At 49.0% G+C, this 18331-nt stretch overlaps 1 protein-coding gene across 4 annotated transcripts in view; it reads right to left on the bottom strand.

Moving 5' to 3' along the window:
* Window positions 1-17564, bottom strand: part of GULP1 (GULP, engulfment adaptor PTB domain containing 1) — an 87748-nt gene extending 70184 nt beyond the window's left edge. For all 4 annotated transcript variants that reach the window (XM_015566082.1, XM_015566080.1, XM_015566083.1 and 1 more), the window contains exon 1: window positions 17450-17564. The gene's annotated coding sequence lies outside the window, so the exon portion shown is untranslated. The remainder of the gene's footprint in view (window positions 1-17449) is intronic.
* Between the last annotated feature and the right edge of the window lie 767 nt (window positions 17565-18331).

Genomic DNA, 18331 nt, shown 5'->3' with positions numbered 1-18331 from the left:
CAGCGTGGTCTGGCGTGAGGGCACCCGCTGCCCCCGCCTGGCTGTGGCTCATCGGCCAGCCGTCCCCCTGGTACTTGCCAGCTCTCACTGCCCTGGCGTGTCCTCCCTCCGAGACCACTGAGACCCAGCGGAGATAAAGATAGGAATAGCTTTCATCGTTAGTGCTACGGACAGTTGATGGTGTTTTGTTTTTTTGCTCTTTTCTTCATTGGGCACCCAGCCGCTCAGCCCCGAGACCCTTCACCCACCTGTAGACTTTGTTTCCTGAACGCCTCTGCCCCTGGCACAAAACTGAAAGACAAGCAGCTTTTCACAGAGTGACACGGAAAAGGAAACAGAATTTGATGTTTCCAATGAAACCTGGAACACCCCACTCTTTGATTAGCGAAGCACAGAGAAGCTACTTGATTCGGCCGCGTCAGAAGAATAATCAACGGCCCGGCCGGTGTGGCTCAGTGGTTGAACGTCGACCTACGAACCAGGAGGTCACGGTACGATTCCCGGTCAGGGCACAGGCCCGGGTTGTGGGCTCCATCCCCGGTGTGGGGCGTGCAGGAGGCAGCTGATCAAAGATTCTCTCTCATCACTGATGTTTCTACCTCTTTCTCCCTCTCTCTTCATTAACCAATTAAAAAATATTTTTAAAAAAGAATACTTAACTAGATTTCACTATAGCAAGTGCTGTTCCATGCACTTTATAAATATCGCCTTCCGTAATTCTCACCACAATGCCATCAGGGAGGCACTGTCCTTACCCTGCCTCACACACGAGGACACAGAGAGGTTGGGAAACTCTAGCACAGTCATTGAATAAGTGGGAGAGTCAGCCACAGGCATCTGGTCTACCCTATTTTCCCCGGAGGATCGCAGGACTGACCCAGGCGCCAAATCAAAATAAAAAGACTTCCAGGGACTTCACATACTTTCTCTGAAAACAAAGGTTTCCTATAGGACCGTATCTTCCTTGTTATTTTTACAAATATAAAATCTAAATATCTCTTTATTTGGAAAGCATGTTGGTCATACACCATCCCAACCTTGCTAGTTCCCTCACTCTTCATTTTATAAAATGCCCAGAATGGGGCTAATAATTAATGCTAATGACTTTACGGGCGCCATGTACCAAATGTGACCAGGCGTCATGAGCGAAGACCAACATAACAGTGAAAAGAAGCCGCACTGCTTTATGGGTGGGAAGCTGTACTGGTGTGCGAGGCCTCTGCTTTTATTTAAAATCATCAAAGGGAAGAAAATTAATTTCCACATCCGCACCTATATTTAAAATGCCACAAACCACTGTTTTCATTCCACATGTGTCCACGTTACTTTTCACACACACACAAAAATTTAACCTCTCTAATTATTGTTAGAAGCATAATTTGACCGGCATTCTAAAAATAAAAAGACCCATTTTCATTAGCTGACGTTTGACATTTGCCACCGAGTTTTCTAAAAGGCTATTTTTCATGTTTTTGAAAACCAATGATCTTAAACTGTCAGCCCATCATTGTAAAGTGTAATTCAAAGTGTTAGCTCGTTAAGCAGGCAGAGCCATTACGGATCTGTCGTATTAATTTAAGCTAACAGTGAGGGCTCCTTCCGTTCCGAACGAAGGACAATCGACTCCAGCTGCCGCAGGAACAGAACGGGCTCGAGTGGCTCGTGATGAGCAGCTCCGTGGTGGACCGGGCCAGGTCTGGGACTCGAGCTGGCCCAGACCGTACCAGTCCTCTCTGCTCCTCATCATCTGGGTTAATTTTTTAAAAAAATATATTTTTATTGACCTCAGAGAGGAAGGGAGAGGGAGAGAGAGAGAGAAACATCAGTGATGAGAGAGAATCATGGATCAGCTGCCTCCCGCACACCCCACACTGGGGACCGAGCCCACAACCCAGGCCTGTGCCCTGACCGCGAATCGAACCCTGACCTCCTGACTCATAGGTTGGCACTCAACCACTGAGCAACACCAGCCGGGTGGGTTAATTTTAATTAAGATAATGCAGCCTTTTAGGTTTTCCTGTTGAGGTATCTTCCCAGAACATTCACTGAGGGTGGATGACTGAGCCTGAGGCAGAGGCTCCCAGACGCCGGGCAATGGGCCCAGGGTGGAGCGAGAGCACCTTGGACGGGACCCCTGGCACCTGAGACAGGCAGGACCCTCGGGCCTCGGAGAAGGACCCTTGGCCTCATTCCTACCTACAACATCAGAGAGCGATTCCGGCTACATGTCCACCCCTCGGCCTCCGCTGCCCAGACCGGGACGGTCACACTCACCACTTCCTTCTTAATTAGAGTCAAATGAGAAACATGAAAGGGCTTGTGGAGGATCGGACACAGAGCGACCGTTCTCACGTGGTTAGGAGGCCACGCAAGAGACATTGGTGGTGCCTTCCGAATGGATCCTGGGAGGGTCCAACATAGGGGCGAGGTGCTGTTGTTTGTTTGTCTGTTTGTTTACTTAAATCTTTATTGTTGAAAGTCTTACCTTTCCCCCCTGACCTCACCCAGCCGCCCTGCACCCGCCCCAGGCCTTCGCCACCCTGTTGTCCGTGTCCATGGGTCATGCACACAAGTTGGACGAGTACTTTGTAAACATGGAAGCACCAGTAGTTGATAAAGCACCTTGATTTGTGCCACCCCAGAGCTCCCCCTGCCCCAGAGGGGCTTTTCTGCCACTGAAAGCTTGAGCCGTTACGAACACACACCAGGGGGAGGCTCTGCTCCCACCTCCATCCCCATCCCGCCTCCCACGGTCCCCAAGGCCGCGCTGGGCAGAGTCAGGCCCCAGCACACGCCTGAGGGCTTACTAATAGGAATGACTCCATCATCTTGCCAGCACGTAAAGTGAAAGCTCATCTTTCTTTTTCCCACCAGAAATAACAAAGGACATGGTGACGGATGGTTCTGCTCTCAGGCTGGTAACAAACACACAGGTCGGGATGTTTTGAAACCCTTCTAATTCCTGCAGAAATAACACGGGAGGGCCAGCGCACACCACCATTCGTCAGATTGTGCGGCCATAACGAGACATCGGTGGCGACCTGGGGCCCGGAGTCCTGACAAAATCGAAATGCAACATCGGGACACATGGCCGGTGCTCTGCGTGGCCCTGGGGCTGGGGGCTTCCACGGGAACAGCGTTTCAGATCGCGGATGTCTCCAGACAATGGCTTTCCTCTTCCTCTCGGGGGAGCTGGGACCCAGGCAGCTGCCCGCCCGCCTGCAGCTCAATGCCAAGGACTCCCAGGCCTTCCCAACCACAAAGACGCCTTCTGTAGTGAACTCTGAGAATCATGTTCCTTTATTTGGGCTTTTGAAACTTGCAGCACCCATATTGTGGCCCAATTTTAGCAAATACAGGGTGGGGCAAAAGTAGGTTTACAGGTGTTACCATTCAATGTGTGTATAGATGATTCATTAAACGTTTACTGGTCATCTAATATCTACCCAGCACTGTGAAATGTACAAAGTAAGTACTGAGGGACATAAAGAATCGCCTCAGGCTAATGAACCCGAACATATTTTACTGCATCATGGCCATCGTTTGGGACAATCCATCATCAGAAGCTTTCTGAGAAATGCTACCTTAAAAAATGGATTTCCACACAACACAATGTGCAGATGATGCATTATAGGGTTATACACTTGAAAATAGGTAATTTCATTAACCAAGGTCACCCCAATAAATTCAATAAAAAATTTTGTAATAAAAAAGATTATATGATCGATTGGTGGCATATCTGGCAGATTGAGCTATATTTGGGATAATAAGATCTAATTTATAGATGGCCTAAAAACTTCTTCTACATTATTCAATGTTTTAATTGTTGAGATTTTAATTTTCTACGGTACGTTAATTTTTTAGTCACCGGTTGATAGTACAAATTGTTACTATATAAATCTTAGCTTTCAGCCTCAATTTGTAATCCTTCTGCTTTTAATTAAAGTAATCTTACTTTCTTGAATTAATACAATATTTTTATTTAAGGTGGATAAATTGTAATGATTAGAACATAATGCTAAAGAAAATCATCCAAAATACCCCTTGTTGAGTTGGTGTTTAAATCCTTCACTTTAGGGGACAGAAACACAGCACAAACATCACCTCTTGACAGCCAGAAAGTATGCGTTTTCCCCAGGTGACTGGGCCTGGCGCCGTGTGCGTCTGGGAAATTTATACCGATTTTGGATGATAAGATACAGCATACTAGCAGCTGACCATTGCTTCATCTCAGAACAGCTAACGATTATTTTTAAGCGTTAATTTCAGAAAAATCTCCCCGTGTGTTACGCTGTAATTTACAACCCCAGGCGTTTTGACTGCCCAGCAAGTACTAAGCCCAGGGAGAAAAGGAGATGCTGTTTCACCTCCAACCAGAACAGACGGACGACAGCGATGGAGGAGCGGCGTTAACTTCGACGTGGCAGGCGCAGCTGCGATCAGATCGATCAGATCAGGGCGGGGAATTGCAAAGGGGCCTGAGGGGCATTTTCCAAAGGAGTCAATTCCGTTTGGATGCTCTTCGTTCCTGGGGACCAGGATGGAACCAGCAGCCGAAATGAAACCCTGCGTTTCTGGGCGAGACCCAGGGCGCTGCCATGGCTTCCGTGCGCTCAGGGAGGCTCGGCTCTGCCCAGCTCTGCTGAAGACACCGCGTCTTCCTCGGGGGGCCGTGGACCCTCGGGGGTCGAGCCCACAGAACAGGCTTTCTGCACCCCGCAATCTCCCGGCGAGTCACACACGAAGCCCACTTCCACCAGCAACGTGGGGGGTCGGGGGGCGACACGGAGGACCCCCCACCGATAACAGGATAAACGCCGCTTGGACCAGAAAACAAGGGTTTCAGATGAAGTGAGAGTAGCTTTTATTATTTTCCAGTGATGTGTTTCTTTGCTATTTTTTAACTAACTGGAATAACTATACCATATAGTTGCCGCCGGGAAATTGTTAAAATGTGTCTTCCTCAGGGAAGCAGGGAGCAGAGGGCGGCATCTCGGAGGGAGGGGTGGTAGGGGGGTGATCAACCAAAGCTCTTTGTGCATCTGCAGAGCCCATGGGCACAGACAGTGGGGTGGTGAGGGCCTGGGGCAGGGGGTGGGCGAGAAGGGGTCAAGGCAGGGAGGGGACATATGTAATACTTTCAACAGTAAAGAATTATTTACAAAATAAATAAATAAGATAAATAAAATGCGTCTTCCTTTCCGCTATTCCAATAACCTAGCGTGCAGAGACCCCTTCTGACAGGAAGTAAGAGACAAAGAGAATTTGGGGTCCTTCAGGCCAAAGCAGGAGTTGGAGCAAGCGTGCACCAACAGCACCCCGTTACACCCTTGGGCCGCGCTTCAAGGCCCCGTGTCCCCGAGGAGCAGCCACAGGCCATCACAGGGCGGCCCCACGGCCCATAAGCGATCACGGAAAGGCGTTTCCTGTCCTGATGACTGAGAGGAGGCAACTAAGGTGGAGCCGTGAGCACCAAGCAGTCACCTGCGCTAAGTGCGGTCGCTCCTCTGGCCGCAGGCGTCTCGCTGTCCCACCTCTGGGGCGCGGTTCACGGATTTGAAACGTTTGCTGATGAAGACGAGACTTTTCAAATGCAGCCATTAGAACACTTAAAAGGATCAGCCTGCCACGCGATACGACACTGACTAGGAATGAGTAACACGCTTTCCACGCTCCTATGTCTCTGGGGCTACTTTTGATCATTGCTGTGCTTGTTCATGAGATTCCACATGTGAGTGAGATCGGTGATACTCGTCTGTCTCCGACTGGCTTCCTGCACTCAGCATCATGCTCTCGGGTCTGTGGCTGGTGCAAATGGTAGGAGTCCTTTCTTTTTCATTGCCGTGTAGTGTTCCGGGTGTGGATGTACCACAGCTTTCCAGCTGCTCATCTGCTGAGCACTGGGGCCGATTCCAGATCTTAGCTATCGTACTGCACTGCTGTGAGCACAGGGCTGCAGCCATCCTTTCTGATGAGTCCAGAAGGCAGGGGCGGGTGGCTGGGACGAGACCAACCAGTGAGCTGTACGCATCACCCAGGGATACAGGCAGTGGGGTGGTGAGGGCCTGGGGTGGGGGAGGAGGGGCTGGAAGAGGTCAGTGGGGGGAAAGGAGGACCTGTGTAATGCTTTCAACAATAAAGACTTTTTAAAAAAGAGAATGAATCAAACTTATCCATTAAAAACAAACGTTGAAAATATCTACCAACTGGTCCTGGATGTTCCACGGTAAATGCTGTGTGTGCCCTGACTCAGCTTCTCACTGAACGGGCTCAAGAGGAGGAAGACACACACGGTCTCTGAATGACCCCCGACTTCTCCCACCCCGGGATGCCAGCGCCCGCACAGGGAAGGTGAGAGCTGCGGCCATGCCCGCTTTCTGGGGGTCGGCCCCTGGCCTGCATCGCAGGACTGAAACGCGCGAGGCTGTTGGGGGGAAGGGCACCGGCTGAGCCCGACACCGGCGTCTCTCCGCTCGGTGGTTTGCTGCCATCGCCTGGGGTAAGGTGGGTCCTTGTTCTCCTTCGGGCGCCTCAGTCCATCTCAGGTGAGCAGCTCCCTTTTAAAAACAGCTTTCTTTGCGAAAGGACAGGCGGAAGGGGAAACTGAGGCAGGGAGCTGAACACTGGCCCAGCAATGTACAGCAGGCACAGAGGCACCTCCCTAGAGACGACAGGGAGGGCTCCGCTGTGGCTCAGCTCCAGGCCCAGCTGCGATGACTGACTATGACCCCTGCCCTGCACCGACCAATCGGTGGGGCCCACGGCCTGGAGGGGCCCACGCCTGGAGGGGTCCACCTGGAAAGCCGATGCATGTTCTGCTGGACCCTCCCCCGAGGCCTCGCCTGAGAGCTTGCCTTTGAGAAAGAGAGAAAAATCCTGAAGACAAAGGACCTAGCATGTGCTCGCCTCCTGGGAGCACACCCTACCATCCCCTTTCCCCTGTTCTCCCCCCCCATTCCTCCCCCACAAGGACCATCTCCAGAGCCCCAAAGGGCCCCAGGAGGCTTCCAACCAGGGGAGCAACGTGCAGCACAGCTCGTCCCAGGCTCACCCCTGACCTGACCCCGAGGCCCCTTCTCTGACTCCCCGGGGAGCGAGGGCGGCCCGCCTGGGCCCTCCTGTCGCTGCTTCCATGCTACGGCTGTTCTTGGTTTGCGTCCCCAGCGTTAACCGACGCTCCCTCCTGGTCACCTGGACTCACGCTGGGGAGTCTTTCCTGCAGGAAGCCAAGAAGCCGCACACTGCCCGCCGCCCAGGCAGACCCCTCCGGGCCAGGGCCCCTTTCCGGTCACAACCTGATGCATAATTTATGGAACTCACTCGCTCACCATGGGCAACTCAATGGCTCTTAGAATAATTACAAAGTTGTACAACGATCACTACACTCTAATTACATTTACATAGAGCACGTTCTTCACCCCGAAAGGGCCCTATGACCCCCACCTAATGGAACCACAGAAGGAAGAGGGGAGACAGAGGGAGAGGAGAGAAGAGACAGGAAAGGAGGCAGGGGGAGAAGCTGCATACAAAGTAGTGCATTTTCAAGAGCAAAAACAATGCTTTCAAAATTGCAAAACACTGGAAAGATAAATTCCGTAACATTTTAAAAGTGTATTTTCTCAGTTTGTTCTAGATGATTATATCTTTCCTTCCTTTTGCATTATTAATTATTATTAGTTATTAATTAGCCACTGAATGGGCACAAGAGTCCCAGGAAAGGGCTTTGCTAATGAGCAGTGTTCCTGTCCCACAGCACCGAGGCATCTGGGTTTAGCTTTATTCTCTGCAAGCATGGTGTTTGCTTGTACCCAAGAATGGTGGGGCTCCTTCCATGCTCCCCGAGGGTATTTTGAAATAATGAAAATATTTTCCTTTAATTCTTAATTCCAACGCTCAGTTACAGGAATCAGTGGTATGTGCTTCAGTTACCAGTCTTGCGCTCGCTAGTCCTGTGATGGAAGAGACGGACTATTGGCATTGCCATGCTGATGTGGCTCAGCGATTGAGCATCATGAACCAGGACATGACGGTTCGACTCCCAGTCAGGGCACATGCCTGGGTTGTGGGCTTAATCCCCAGTGGGGGGCTAGCAGGAGACAGCCAATCAATGATTCCCTCTCATCATTAATGTTCCCATCTCTCCCTCTCCCTTCCTCTCTGAAATCAATAAAAATATATTGGGGGGGAAAAGGAAGGAAGGAAGGAAGGAAGGAAGGAAGGAAGGAAGGAAGGAAAGAAGGAAGAAGAGGAAGCTGGCATTGGCTGCAGCTTTAATTCCCTAGCTTTATCAACTCCTCCTTTTCAAAGGGCATATTCCAGTCCTGTTCTTTCCTTCTCCAGTGGCAAGCAGCTTTCTCTGATTCTACACGGACACATGATTTGGACTAATGTTAACATTTCCTCCAAACCTAACTGTTCTTTGAAATGTGCGAGGGCGGCAGCATAGGTCACATTCTTCAAGGCGTCATGGGACTCCAGAGAGCCGCCTACCTCTTCAGCACCTGGGCCACATGTCACCGGCAGGCACAGGCAGCGAGTCCCCGAGATAAAGTCGCTTCATTACCGAGATGAAGGGGATTTTATCGGGGATCCTTCCCGCGAGCCCTGAGATATGGACACACCGCAGGCTTCAGGCTATAGGCTTCCAAAAAACGTCCCCCAAATGTGCCGTTTCCTCTTATCTGTGAAATGCAGCTCCCTTAGATTTACGCCCGATTCTAGCGAAGGCTCCTAAGGCCCAGATGGAAAAAGCTCTCAAGACCACGTGGCTCTACAGCCGGCGTGAGTTTGACACGCTGCATCTACAGGGAGGAATCGTAGTTGCCTTAAACCCTGGGATTGCAGAATGAGAGGGTTTAGGATTCTCAAATGATGCTACAAAGCATCTTTCAACACTGCATCCCAGCATCTTCAGGCTTGTCCCTCACGGTAACATATCTGCTCTTATAACATTTATACTAATAAAAGAGTAATATGCTAATTAGGGAGCGGGCCTAAGCCATCAGTAGGCCATCCCCTGAGGGCTCCCAGACTATGAAAGGGGGCAGGCCAGGCTGAGGGACCACCCTTCCCCAGTGCATGAATTTTCATGCACCGGGCCTCTAGTTATCCCATAAAACCAAACATTATAATGTGTTACAAAGGGGTCCTCAACACCACCTAATTCCTCTGCTATAAGCCTGTTTTAGAATTTCATTTTATTTTCTGGGGACAGCACGAACGCAGCCCCACTACTACACTGTGCAGCGATTTGCCCAGGTGTGGAGAAATCACAGGGGGCAGCCCACCCCGAGGGCATTTCTGATCATGGTATTTCCCCTGCAGGTAAGAACCTGTTTCGTAATTTAAAACAGTCACGTGCATGAATTCCGCCAAAGAAATTATCAATGACTCTAATTGTACAGTTTGTTCTTGGAAGAGACCAGAACTATTTTTGTTGGTGGGTATGATTTCAAAATGTACACAGGTTCATGGGCACGGCAGTTGGAATCATCTCCCATCACAAATATTATTTTAGAACAGGACAGAACGCTGAGCCCTGAGCTGGTGCGGGCCTCTGTGTAGTGACTAACAGTGGTGAGCTCTAGGGCAGGGGTGGGCAAACTTTTTGACTCGAGGGCCACAATGGGTTCTTAAACTGGACCGGAGGGCCGGAACAAAAGCATGGATGGAGTGTTTGTGTGAACTAATATAAATTCAAAGTAAACATCATTACATAAAAGGGTACGGTCTTTTTTTTCAATAGTTTTATTCATTTCAAATGGGTCGGATCCGGCCCGCGGGCCGTAGTTTGCCCACGGCTGCTCTAGGGGAACACCACGCTTGCGGGATCCAGCTTCCTCTTGAACGCTCTGCAGCCTTTTGAACTCTGGGGGGCAAGCATCTGATCCCGCAAATCCGCACTCCGTTCCTGCTAAATGAAGCTCTTTAAAAAAATCACATATCACTTCCTCCAATGAAGATTCCTGACGTGTTATGATTTAGAATAAGTGCCTACTGGCTAGAATCGTCCTAGTAAGTAAAACATTATCTGTCTTGCGGGCATACAGCTGTTGTCGATATTTCAATTAAAATATATTCATGCAGCTTCTTTTCAAAGAAAAGGATGAAGATTTCAGGAAACTAGACCTATAACAGTAGCTGGTCATCAAGCAGCATATAAAAGGCAGTCGTCAATGCTAAACACATTCCTTAAAAACACCATGTTAATGCAATAAAATAAACTCAGTGTTCAGTAAGCAGACTGAAATCGGAACTTCTCTCAACAAACACAATAACCTGCCTGTATCGTACCCCTGATTCCCCAAGTTGTCATTTTAACATTCAGTCAGTATTAGGGCATAAGGTGAAGATACAGAGTTTTTAAATTATACATCTCCGTTATCCTATATAATAAAACCCCAATATGCAAATTGACTGAGGGGCAGAACGACCAGTCGCTATGACATGCACTGACCATCAGGAGGCAGACGCTCAACACAGGAGCTGCCCCCTGGTGGTCAGTGCGCTCCCACAGGGGGAACACATCTCAGAGGCGGCGGCAGGGGCCTCTCCCACCTCCGCTGCAGGTGGGTGATAAGGAGTGAGGGGTCCTGGACTGCGAGAGAGATGTCTGACGGCAGGCGGACATCCCCCGAGGGGTCCCGGACTGCTGGAGGGCGCAGGGCGGGCTGAGGGAGCCCCCACCCCCAGTGCATGGATTTCATGCACCGAGCCTCTAGCTTAGAGATAATGTCAAAGAATTTGAAAATCCAAAAGATACATAAAAGGGATACATTTACTTCTCTCAAGAAACAGCCCATCTTTAAAAGCAGTAACAAGGTGCCTTTCCATCACCAGCCCCTCAGGTAATCAGTGCTGCCTGAGAACTTCTCTGGTGGCTGAGGTCCTGAGCGAACCAGGCTTGGAGGCAGCTTCTTTGCGTCAGGAAAGAGCAGGTTTTAGTAGCCGCACCAGTGACGGGAGTGACAGGAGAGACAGCAGGGACAGCAGGTGTGCTGGCGGCACAAGCAGGGGGGCCGGGGCCGGATAGAAGCTACAGCGGGCTCCAGGGGAGGGAGTTTCAACTGCAGCTTGAAAGGTGAGGGACGCTCGCCAGGCAGAGGGAACGCTGTGTGCGGAGACTCGAAGGTGCACAAACCTGCCATTCGAAGAACTGACAGTGGATGGAGGAGAAGAAAGAGTGGAGGAAAGGAGGAGGAGGAAGAGCTGAGGAAGACAGACCGTAAAGAAACCTGCTGGTCCCCTTAGGCTTTGCGATGGGAAGCAGGTGCAATTTCTTTAAAATACACACATGATGGAGTGACCAACAAAACAAGATCCGAAGCAGCAGGGCATGGCACAGACCGACAGGCCTCGATGTGGGTCAGGGGCACGAGGAGAGATAAACCCAAGAACTTATATACTTAGGCATGGCCTGGGGACACGGCCAATAGGGCGGTGAAGACCTGGAGGAGGGGGGCTGGAAAGAGGAGGGGGTATTATTTTTAATATTTGTATTGACTTCCGAGAGGAAGGGAGAGGGAGAGAGAGAGAGAAATATCAAAGATGGGAGGGAATCATCGATTGGCTGCCTCCTGCACACCCCCTATTGGAGATCAAGCCCAAAATCCAGGCATGTGCCCTTGATGGGAATCAAACCTGGGACCCTTTAGGCTGCAGGCTGAGGCTCTATCCCCTGAGCCTAACTGGCTAGGGCAACAAAAAAAGTGTATTTTTTAAAATAAAAAGGCATGACTTACCTACAAAGCATTTTAAATAAAATACATAAAAACATATCCAGTTCTCCTAAACCCGAAACACAAACTGTCCTCACTATACTACACCTTCCTGCTGGGAGACATTACATCTGCATGTGCATTTGCATATTAATATATGTGTATTTTTGAAGTGGAAACTAAAGAAAGGATTAAAAGGTTGTTACTGTAGCTCAGGCGAATCTGACGGTAGAGAAACACAGGCTGTCCCTGAGGATGGGAGAAAAGGGACTGCATTCTATTTCAAAGGCTTAATGGACCGACTTAGCTTCTAAAAGTCAGGGGCTGAGGCCCCAGCCCGTTTGGCTCAGTGGCTAGAGCGTCAGCCTGTGGACCAAAGGGTCTGGGTTCAATTTCGGTCAAGGGCACATACCTCAGTTGCAGGCTCCTCCCAGGCAGGAGGCAACCAATCGATGCATCTCTCTCACATCAATGTTTCTCTCTGTCTTTCCCTTTCTCTTCCACACCATCTAAACGTCAATGGGAAAATATCTTCGGGTGAGGATCAAAAAATAAATAAAAATGTTAAAAAAAAGAAAAAAGAAAAAAGAGGGTCTGCTTCGTAGCTATTAACAAGTCGTGTTTGAATTTTGAACTATCCTTAAACAGCAACATTTTTCTATTTCCTCCTAGGTTGGGATTAGCAAATAATTTTATCAATGAAGCAAAGCAAGCAATTCTATTTAAGCAATTATCAAAATTTGAAGGGAAAAAAGACAAAAAACCAACCCAGACTGCCACATACACGTCAAACGATTCTCGCACCGCAGGGACAGCCAGCGCCCGGCCTTCTGGGAAAGTCATTATGAGGCATTGATTGTCCTGTGCTATCTCTTGGTAACTCCACAAAAAAAGGAAATTACCTAAAAATAACTTAAGTGTTTTAATTGCACCACCATGTCATCCAGTGTATGTTCATGGAATCGTGGTTTAATTCTGAAACTGGGTAGAAAAAGACAGAAGAACATGGAAATACGTGAAGTAGATTTAATGTTAAAGCTGGCTTTGCATTCCAGAAATCTAAACACCCCTCGAGGCTTCTAGAAATTAGTAAAATCCACTCGGGAATGCTCGGTCTAATTCCTTTCATAGCAACCTGGCATTAGGACAGCTTACAGAAAGGATCCAGATCTGTAATTTATTAAGTTGCTCAGACACTGAGGCACTTTTCAAAATCAAGTGAAAAATGCTTTGTAATTTATTTAATAGATCTAATTTATTTTCTACATTAAATCCAAAAGAGTCATTTTTCTGATTTATTAAATACCTAATTAACCATACAAGAATGTACAAACCATATCCCCATGTATATTTCAAGATACTTTATGCAATACCTGGCTCAGGTAGTATAACTCTATTAGTTCACAGCTCTTTTCCTTCCTAAGTCAAAAGATACCCAATCCAAAAAGAAATCTCTCACTATAAAACCCTCAGATGCAAATAGACTGAACGGCAGAAAAACCGAACAACCGGTCACTATGACGTGTGCTGACCACCAGGGGGCGCACGTGGAGCATGGCAGGTGTTGCCCGCGGCAGGATGGTGGAGCAGGTGAGCGGGGTCGCCAGACCAGGGCGGGGCACTGGTCGTTGTCATCAGGGCGAGCCTCTGGTGGTTACTGAAAACTTTTTGCTCCCGTGTGCTGCAGTCCCGCCCGGTGCTTGCACCTGCTGCCAGCGCCGTCAGCGAGTGCTAGCCATGGCTGCTGGCCCCAATCGCCCCTCAGAGCCGCCACTCGCACCCGCTGCCAGCACCTGGCACCGGCCCAGATCCCTTGGCGCCATCAGCAGGTGCAAGCGGCAGCTACTGTCCCAATCGCCCCTCAGGAGCAGGGGGAGGTGGAGAAGCCCTCAGGGGTTATAGGGGCCAGCAGCCGTCACTCGCACCCACTCCTGGCATGGGCCCCAATCTCTCCACACCATCAGCGAGTTCGAGTGGTCAGCACCCTCAGGGCATGGGAGCAGTGGTGGTGGGAGCAGAGCCTCTGGTGGTTACTGAAAACTTTTTGCTCCCACGCACCGAGGTCCCACCTGGCGCTCACACCCGCTTGGTGCCAGAGCCACCACTTGTACCTGCTGCTGGCACCAGAGCCGCCACTCGCACCCGCTGCCAGCACCTGGCACCGGCCCAGATCCCTTGGCGCCATCAGCAGGTGCAAGCGGCAGCTACTGTCCCAATCGCCCCTCAGGAGCAGGGGGAGGTGGAGAAGCCCTCAGGGGTTATAGGGGCCAGCAGCCGTCACTCGCACCCACTCCTGGCATGGGCCCCAATCTCTCCACACCATCAGCGAGTTCGAGTGGTCAGCACCCTCAGGGCATGGGAGCAGTGGTGGTGGGAGCAGGGCTGCTGAAAGACAGGGGATGGGGGAGGGGTCCACAACGAGAGGGGCCAGGTGGGGGAATGGAGAATGAGCTGAGATCTGCCCCTGTGCCTACCACAGCCTCACAGCCCACAGTTCCTTTCAAGGTGCACGAATTCGCACACTGGGCCCCTAGAATATAAATAAATAAATATGCCAAATTCTTCAAATCAGTTACATATTTTAAAAACACTATGTGCCTGGCTGGGATGGCTCAATGGTTTAGCATCAACCTATGAACCAGGAGGTCACAGTTCAATTCCCCGTCAGGGCACATGCCCAGGTTGCGGGCTCCATCCCCAGTGTGGGGCATACAGGAGGCAGCTGATCCATGATTCTCTCTCATCATTGATATTTCTATCTCTCTCTCCCTCTTCTTTCCTCTCTGAAATCAATAAAAAATATTTTTAAAAAATGGTAATTGATAGAAACTCTTCGGACGTGGGTGATTACTACATACAGATTGCTTGTATACGCGGGTGTTGTTCCATAGATGGTCACTGCTGGAAGCCGATCTACGCTTGCTGCTTGACGCAGTCGGTGCAGGGAAGAAACATCTGCACAGCTTATGTTTCAAGGGACCTGGCGTATATGGCACGTTTGCTCCCCCTCTTAGCGCTATGTGTTTAAACCAGGACCACCTCTCTGAGAAAGGTTGTTTTCCCAGGTTAGGGGTTAACAGGACTAAGGAAGAGAATAAATCAGTAAATCCCCCTAGTGTTATAGAAATACTGTAGTTACCCAAAACATACCATGATATAATTATAGAGGCATGCTTATGGGATCAATAGTATAAATATAGATGTAACAGGACAATAAAGAGAGAACCTCCCTATGATGATCAACTGAATGCTGTCTCTGTGTCCCTACTTCTTCACCGACTCCATCCACACCTTTGGGAACCCCTGGACCTGCTGGGGCTGGATCCCAACAGGTCACCTGGTCAAAAAGTTTGCCCCTTAGCCCATCAGACCACTCGCGGATGAATCATGCATGGAATTTTCAAGTCATGCTTTGCCAATTTCCTTCTCTGAGACGGCCACTTCCATTCCCATATGGATTTACTAATGTAAATCCTATTCCTTTGCCCTCAATTATTTGTCTTTATGTATAAAAAATGCCCTTTTAACAATGCCCTCCATGTACATCATGCTCTAAAAGCACATCAAGCCATTTTATAAAGGTATGACTTCTAAATAAGGGAAGGCTTTGGTATATATAATAAGTGACACCTCAGAGCATACACAATTAGTTTGCACTACAAGACCCACAATGCTGTTCGCCACTTCACAACATAGAGACCAACGTAGCCGATGACCATCACTTTGCCAGGTTTCACTATTTCATTCAAATAGGAATGGATTTACACAGGAACCACTCATTACAACTGCATATTACGTAAGTATACAGAACTTTTTTCCCTTTAAATCTCTTACTAAATGAAAACCAATGTTATTGTTATACAGGTAAAGATGAACTTGAAGAGTATTAATTATTAGAACAGAAGTATCATTTACTTACATAGAGGTACTGAATGTAAACTTTAAATGGTCAGGGGAAGGGAATGGTTTCCTGGCTTTCTGCAATGGCTTAAGGGTTATTTTCTTCTCTATGTAAATGTAGCTGAGGCCTGAGGCACCCCAACATTTGCTCTCCCCTGAGGTACTTCCCTAGGACTCTCTCCAGAGTGCATCAGCCTAAAGCAGTGATGGCAAACCTTTTCAGCTCGGCGTGTCAGCATTTGAAAAACCCTACCTTAACTCTGGTGCCGTGTCACATAGAGAAATTTTTTGATCTTTGCAACCATAGTAAAACAAAGACTTATATTTTTGATATTTATTTTATATATTTAAATGCCATTTAACAAAGAAAAATCAACCAAAAAACTGAGTTCACGTGTCACCCCTGACATGCGTGTCACAGGCTCGCCATCACTGGTCTAACGGTTAGCGTCTAACCCATTCGCACAGAGGGGGCGGGGGAAATTACATTTCTCTTCCTTCTGCCACCTTCCTGACGCTGCTTCCCGCTGTCACCTGTTCGTGCCCCTCGCTGCCCGGAAGGACTGCACCATCGGACACTTTCTGCCCGAGACTGGATGTCCACGCGGACGCATCTCTTACTGCTCCTAAAAGCGTAAGAATGTGAATCCAAACCTCGGGATTTACAGTCTCAGAACGAAAACTTTCTCTCCCGGTCACGTTCCCTGGGCCTCGCCCTTCCGCAGGAGGTACCCGGGCACTGAACTGTGACATGTTCTCAGGTCCCCCTGAGGGCGCCATCAGCATCGCCTTCCCTCCCCTTCCTCCCCGGCACTCAGCCACCCCCGGCCCGAAGGAGCTGAAAAATGTTTATGTTGCCAGGTTTTACTGAAAATGGGAAGACACAGGAAGCTGATTCTCCACGCTCCTGCCCTTACGCCCACGGCCACCACCTCCTTCAAATAACCAGAGCGCTGGGGCTCATGGTCAGGGTCAGGGCACAGGGCACGTCTGCGCAGCCATCAGCTGAGGAAGGTACACTCGCCACCCGCCGCCAGTGACGTGTTTTAGACACGGGGGACGACCGTGCACATGCAACACCCCCTTTCCTCAGGCTCAGCTGTTAGGGAGGCAGTGGCTGAATGTGTGAGCACAGGATGCTACTGCTTGCAACAAAAATTCAGAATCTTAACTTTGATTTTTTCTTCCACGTAAACTAGGTTTTGTTAGGAAAATTCTTTGAATAAATAAATATATACATATACTAGTATATATACAATATACACACACATATATATTCAGGTCAACAAACATTTTCAACAATGGCTGATGAAATGGTGACTCATTACCACCTTCTGGAGGTATTTTCAGAAGGAAAATAAGAAGCCTTTAAGATATTATAACCATTGAAACAGTGATGCAAATTTCAGTAACGCTACTAATGGAAAACGAGTGAAGTATATATCAAGCATCTTCTCTGAATAGTAAACACATCTAAGAATATTTTAAAAGTGTTTGCTCGTATTAACTGATACAATGAAAACTATGAAACACTAACTCATAGGATCAAATAAGACAAAATAGATTACTACACAAATAAAGAAATTCAACAGAGAATACATAGAATATTATCTCAACTTTGTATAAAGGGAAAATCAACAAACCAAAAAAAATCAAATGATAGAGAACAAAAGTGATGGAAGTTATTTTTAGAAAACAGGCTCATTCGTGATTTTATTTTGCTTTTACGTATTTTACCAATTTCTTTTTAAATCTTTGGCACAAAATAAAAACATTTCTGTCATTTCTCTTTTTTTCAAACGGTTTCAAGTATGTGAACAAAGTCTCCTTACCTGGCCGTGTCGGCCTGGAAGGCGACAGGCACGGACGCGGGGCGTCCCGATCACACAGTGGCCGGCCGCGTTCTCCTTCAGCCGCGCTCTCCTCGGTGTGTCGGATGGAATCACCTAGAACAAGAAATAACATGCAAACTGGGCTTAGTAGAATGAATGAGTAATTACACGTATGTGTATCTCAATATAGAGGTTGCAGTACATGTTCTAAAATTCTAGTCGTTTCCTGTGAACGTTCAAGGAAGTGGCCGACTGGGAGCCAGGGTGAAGATGTGTTTTTTGAAAAGGGAGAGGAGCCAGTGGCTACATAAGGCAAACAGCTAGGCTGCCAGGTGAGAAACTCAGTGTTCCAACCCACGGACAGCACCCCTCCTCCTTCAACTACCGTCAGCCCTCCCCTCCTCCCCCAGGAGGCATTTGTCCACCTGAGCTTTCATTCTGTTGGAGGCAGCGAGGCAGGCGCCAGGGGTCGACCCTTGGGTCAGACCGGCCTGCGGGCAGCAGCCCGGGGACTGGGTTCGGGGGGAAAAGCAGTCAGCGGCAGGACTCAGTCTGTAGGAGGGCACTTACGTGTAACACGGCGGAGGAGGAGGAGGACGGCTTTGTACAAGAAAAGGGCTTAGGAAACAGGCTACGGATGCAAATGAGGGTCCTGGGAGCCTGGGAGCGAGGCAGGTAAAGGCCACAGGCCTGTGGGGGGTTGGGGAGGGGTGTGGGAAAGGCTGGAGCCCTGGGTCCTGTCCTAGGGTTTAAGGGCGGAGGGGTTAGGGGAGGCCCCAGGAAAGATCTAGTAGAACATCCAGCACTTTCCAGGTGTGTCCTCTCAGGGCTGTGGTCTCCACTGATTGGCCGGCACCAGGGGGGGGTCATTATCAAGGCAGC

The sequence above is a fragment of the Myotis davidii genome, unplaced genomic scaffold, assembly GCF_000327345.1.
Source record: "Myotis davidii unplaced genomic scaffold, ASM32734v1 scaffold221, whole genome shotgun sequence".
NCBI classification, from domain to species: domain Eukaryota; kingdom Metazoa; phylum Chordata; class Mammalia; order Chiroptera; family Vespertilionidae; genus Myotis; species Myotis davidii.
This window is presented reverse-complemented; position numbering and strand designations above follow the sequence as displayed.